The sequence below is a fragment of the Sycon ciliatum genome, chromosome 5 (assembly GCF_964019385.1).
Source record: "Sycon ciliatum chromosome 5, ocSycCili1.1, whole genome shotgun sequence".
Lineage (NCBI taxonomy): Eukaryota > Metazoa > Porifera > Calcarea > Leucosolenida > Sycettidae > Sycon > Sycon ciliatum.
This window is the reverse complement of record NC_088647.1, coordinates 16,492,926-16,498,925: the sequence shown is the minus strand read 5'-3', so window position 1 is coordinate 16,498,925 and position 6,000 is coordinate 16,492,926. Positions and strand designations below refer to the sequence as shown.

Here is a 6,000-nt window from a genome sequence, read left to right as displayed (position 1 = left end):
CTGAGCAAAGAAGAGCGCCGCCATCTCGAGCGGCACAGCGACGGAATCTTCTCTTTTCCGCAGAACCATTTCGACGCGGACCGTGAAAAGTATGCCCGAACTCCCCAGCGAGGGAAGCGCTATACCGGCATTACATGGACACGTCACCGGGCAACGGCGGATCGCCCGTGTATGTGCCGATGCAGGATGGTACGTTTGTAGTGGTCGGCGTACACCAGGGAATGTGGTACTATCATCACAAGAATTATGTCGACCGAGCGACGGACTGCAAAGTTGCCGTGCGCCTGACCAACACCGTCCTGGAGAGAATGAAAGACTGGCTGGAGCACTATATCAGTAAGCAACACGCAGACCCTATCAGTGGTGACGGTGGAGATGAGAACGGCGCTCCACTTGATGGCGGTAGTGACAGTAAGTTGACCATTGGCTGTTCTAATTGCACAGAGATCATTCATTTTATTAAATTATTTAATAAAAAATGTGATGGAAGATGTGGACAATAAAAGGCCTTAGGACTAGTTTTCATACAATACTCACAGTTTGTCCATTAGTGCAATGACACTCCCTGAAGAGTATTTCACGAAAACTATTTCGAAGTCCTTTTTATTGTCCCTATTTATATATGTGTTAAAGGATTCCCCATAGGCTAAAAGCCTATCTGGAGGATTTACAGCCATTTTCTATTCTATATATATTTTTACAAGATAACCACAAACCATCGTGGTGCAAACGCCAGCAAAACGTACGGAGATACACATAGTGATGGCAGCCGAAACAGTGGAGGTGGGGCAAGAGCAGCTAAACTGACCAACTGGCAAGGGTCTCGTTTCAGCACTGCACATGCACGACAAACAGAAAACACGAAAATAGAAAAAAATGAGCACTTGCACTGCAGAGCAAATGGAAAATAAAGGTGGCAACACAGTCACGGAATGTGTAGGGTGGGAAGGAAAGTTGAGGTGCAGGCACACAATACATTGACTGCATACGCACAGCAGCAGGCATCCGAATGCATACACACACACACACACACACACACACACACACACACACATGCATACACACACACACACACACACACACACACACACACCATCATGATCACGGTCTTGGCCAGTAAGCAGCCATTAGAAAACAATCCCGATGATTGTAGTCGGCATGTGGGGCCAAATCATGCCAAGGTGGAGCATGCTATGTCAATAATTCCTGGCATATCTTAGCACAGATATGAGCGTGCGTGTCTGTGTGTGTGTGAGGTGGGGTCTCCATCGACAGGAGACTTGGTCGGATAGTTACGATGCCGACACTCTCCTCGTCGCCCCCACCTCAGAGTCCTTTGCGAGGCCTTGCAAGCCCGCGAGTGGAGCAAACTACCGCACGAAGACGACGACTTGGAACGACTCTGAGCATTGGCTCATGGAATGTTGGCTCTGTTGTGAAGAGTGATGGACCAGTTCAAGCGGTAGCTGTGAGAGGAATTGTTTCCGATGATAAGCCAGATCCATAGCTGCCAGAGATGGCTCTCTCGAACATGGTCCCTGAGTCCCTGACCTCTCTCTAAGCGGACTGCCGTCGCTCGCCGTTCCAGTTCTAGTCGGCCCCGCAAGGGGACACGTGACCGTAATGGCAGTGTTTACCAGGACCAGGTGTGTGTGTGTGTGTGTGTGTGTGTGTGTGTGTGTGTGTGTGCGCGCGTGTGTGTGTATGTGTGTGTGTGTGCACACATGCGTGTGCATGCACATTTATGTGTGTGTGTGTATGTATGTGTGTGTGTATGTGTGTGTGTGTGCCAATTGAGTCATCTTTCCAAGATTCCTTTTGCGTCTCTCTCCCTTCTCCCGGGAGACCCACGTGACCAGTTTTGGCAGTGTGCAACAAGTACAAGTACAAGTGTGTGTGTGTGTGTGTGTGTGTAAGTATGTGGAGCATAATATAATACACGTTTGTGCATACCGTAGTGACGTGCATATAAGCGCATGTGCCCATACCCGGGCATAAGCGGACCCTCACAAATAATCGCATGGGCTTATAAGTGAACCTAAATGCAGTCCATCCCGCGACACACAGAAACCACAAGAACATCATGTTCACATAGTTAAATGTGCATTGCGGTACTGCACTATGTGCATAATTATGCAAGGTACCACCGGTACACTAGCAACTCAAGCGCATGCGCCTATGTGTGAGACAAAACGACCCGCAAAAAATAGCAAATAAGGCAAAAACTCACTCATAAGCGCACGTGCCGTTATGTGCGTCACTACGGTATGCCGGAAAACTACTTCAAAGTCCATGCGGCGTGTACAGTCCCGTTTAATGAAACCCGACGAGGCATGTGAATGCCATGCCAGGCACTGTGCAGCCCTAGACCTGCTAACATTGGGATGGTGAGCTGGTGCAGGACGCAAACTTGACTCACACGATCAGATTTCATTGAGCAGCACTGTATATCCTGAACGTTGCCCATAGTTGGATCTGACCAAATCAACTTGGGTCCGGGCAAAGAAACTGTTGAAGCTATAGTGAGGTTTTGCATTCCGAAATTCGGCAAAACGATTCGGCACGCGGGAGCGAGCTACTGCTAGCTAGCTAGATAGCGCTAGCGCTAGCTCCTACTTGCCACGAAACTTCTAACTACAAGCAGTATACTTATATATTATGACTGTTTTTCGAAATTAATGGGACCCCGCACTAATTCGGCAAAAAGATTCGGCACGCGGGAGGGAGGTCGAAAATGCACACGAAGATTCGGCGTGTTTGTTCGGAAAAAGCTCACTTTAAGTCTTTGCCGAAAATATTTTTCGGATGCAATGTTAATGTCTTGTAGAAGAGCGCTAGCGCTTGATTTATTCAAAGAGGTTTCTTATCTCGGCATCGCTTGGCAGGCGTCTTTGGCGTCATAGCATCGTCAGCTACCTCTGATTGCTCCTCTCCACTGCCTGTCTACTCTCTTTCGCCTGGAGTGTCCTCACCGTAATCTGTGTGGCTGAAAAGACTATGGCAACACGCATAACATTTGACTTGGCCATGGTGTTGGTTTCTCTGAGGCGACTGAGGAGGCAGGTTTGGCCCTCGACTCTTGGGGCGATCAAAGTCCGTTGGAATCGGCAAGAAAAGGAGCACGGGACAGGACGTTGCTGATGCTGGGGCTCACGAAATGAAACACATCATTTTCGACTTGCAAAACGGACGTTGGTGTGAAAATTCGACATTTTGATGTTCGACAAATGACCGAAGATCAACAACGCTGTACTGAAATTCGGAATGCAAAACCTCACTAATATGAATAATCAAATAAAACGGTCGTGTACCGATAATCGATATCGATATCGTCTTTCGTCATGTACAAGTAGTAGTAAGTAGTAGCAGCAACTACTACACTGTAGTACGTAGATCTATTGTACAAGTGCAAGTGGGCGCTATGCGCACAGCAAACACCAAGAAAGGCAAGCGAACGTGCAAACTTTTCGGCGCAGGGAGTCGTGAACTGAGCCCTGAACCGGCATGATGGAGGCGGTCGAGGAGTAATCTTCTGTCATCGCCCTAAGCTCTATTATGCCTACTGTAAATATACAAATTTTCGGCAGCTATTTAATTTCGGCTATATTCGGCACCGACCCAAAACGCCTAAATTAAAACGCCGATGAAATTTTTCACAGCATCTATCGCACTATACCATGCCCTCTACCCCACGCCGAATATAAATCGCCGCCGAAATGTCAAAAATCGTGAAGTGCTGAAATTTTGTAGATTTACAGTATTCTAAAGCCGTGCCAGGACGAGCGAGTAACCGTGGCCGAGCCATCTGCTGAAACGGCCATTCACTTTCATTCCTTATTTGCCCTGGTGAGTGCTGCGACAATTGCGACCAAACGTTTCCTCAGGTTTATCAAGGAACGTGCTTCCTACTCAGCGATCTGAACTGGCAGCTAGCAAGGAGTACATCTTCGCGACTGCCGCACATAATCTGCTCTGCAACGATTGCGGCCACTGGCTCTGGGTACAAATCTACTGCGATTTATCTGAGGACCAGTTCCTAACCAAGGGAAAGATAACCCGCAAGAACGAGAATGGCTGGTTGATCGTTCCTGACTGGTACAAGGACAATGCCAAGGATTCAGAGAAGAATAGCAATCTTGACCGACTTCGACACGACTATGGCATAATAGCAGCCAAGAAGAGTCGCTGCAAGTGTCCGCTGGTATACTGGGCTGATGAAAAACTTCTTGGCGTTGCGAACCAGTGCCAGAAGGAAGAGGATGACGTCCGCATGTGCGGATATCCACTGTACACCTACTATGGTGGCCATGAAGAGAGGGCCGAGAAATGCAAATACTGGGTTGACGAGCCCCGCCCTGCTACGTTTGCAGACCACGACAATCAGCTTCACCACTTTGTTCGCTCTAGCGGTGGGCAAGGTGGCTCGCCTGTCTTCCTTCTGCCCAAAGAAGGCGAAGCTGAAACGGCCTCTGCTACTGGCTATGTTGTAGGGATTCACGTCAAAGATGCCAGTAAGACAGAGTGTAATTCCGCTGTGAAGCTCCGGGACGAGCATGGACGCGACACAAAGCCAATGGAAGACCTCCGAAATTGGGCGAAGGATCCATCACCATGGTTAACAGCCGAAAATGTTGAAGATGATGAGGAATCAGGTAAGGGGCTGTCCGGGTTACCGATTGTCTTTTCCAAGTGAAACGTTTTAGTGTTTTTCAGCCCCAACACACCCACCCACTCTTCCTGCTGGTAAATGGAACTGGAACAATTTTTTTTGTATTCAAGTATTGTATTTTATTATTTTTACTTGGGCATTCCCAACAGACCCTAAGGTCTTCTTACAGGGTGCCCAAGATGAATGAATGTGTTAAGTTCCTGGCGAAATGAATTGGGATATGATTTGTGCGAAGGGATTCAGGAAGCGCATTCAAGCGGTCAGCACCAAGGAATGAAATAGATTTGTATCCAGCTTGAGTTTGCACAATGGGTAAAGAAAGGGAATTTATTGACTTGGCCGCGGGTGACTCCATCCATGTGAGCGCAGTCTCGGCGAAGGGAGAACAAAATATCGATTCGATCTTCGGCACCCAAAGTAGCTGGTAACCATGGACTAGCACATAGAATGTGTGTTGCTATGGTTGCGTGCTGGGCAATTCGGGCTGTCCAAGTCTCCACTCGGCCACTTGCGTTTCATGGCCCGTTCTACACTGGATGTTCTAGCACGAATTCAGAAGCTGTTTCAGGTCGGCCCGCACACCCAACTCCATCCAGTAAGCCTGGAAACGTTTGCGCTGGTTTTAGTTCGCGATTTGCGAGCGCAGACAAATTTGCACCTGGAAATGTTTGTGATTGGAGTAAATTTCTCCAGTTTCTTCACTGCAGTTCTGCGATTTCACACCGATTACAAGAACCGCAAAGGTTTCCGGGTTTGCAGTAACTGAATGTCACGTGAATCCGTGAGTTTCTTTTCTTTCCAGGTTGGCCAGACTGCATTGCAACCCATTCGTTGATTATTGTGTTTTACATAGACGCATCCCATCGAAGGCCCTGGGCAAAACATCAAATTGATGCGAAGTACCGTTGATTCGCCCCGCTTTTGAATTCTAGTTCCTGTCGAATGTCTACTTGTGATGAAGGGGCTTCGGTGTAACAGCTATGCGTAGGAGTACGGTGTCAAGTCCACGTACGTATGCACTACATGTGGCAATACGTGCTAGTGTCTGTATGCCTGTGAATGGATGTACTCCGTGTGGAGTTGACCAGGTGTGCATTGGTGGTTGATTCACAAGGCTTCGCCAGTTGTGTGGATTAGACAGTTATCTGGCGCAAGTCTTGATCTGTCTCATTCAGATCTTGTCCGCTACCGTTGCTATAAGAGAAAATCTGTGGGTGCACATCCAGTGCAGTTGCAGATTGCGTGCTACTCTTGCGACGGGCGTATACATGGTACATGGTGCATGGGGAATGGACATGTGCACAATGCAGGAGGACAAGCCTGATCTTTCG

General features: G+C 48.2%; 1 protein-coding gene across 1 annotated transcript in view; it reads left to right on the top strand.

Moving 5' to 3' along the window:
- Positions 1-280: 280 nt before the first annotated feature.
- LOC135816639 (uncharacterized) overlaps positions 281-6,000 on the top strand; it is a 29,104-nt gene continuing 23,384 nt past the window's right edge. The window contains exon 1 of the mRNA XM_065329797.1: positions 281-411. The gene's annotated coding sequence lies outside the window, so the exon portion shown is untranslated. The remainder of the gene's footprint in view (positions 412-6,000) is intronic.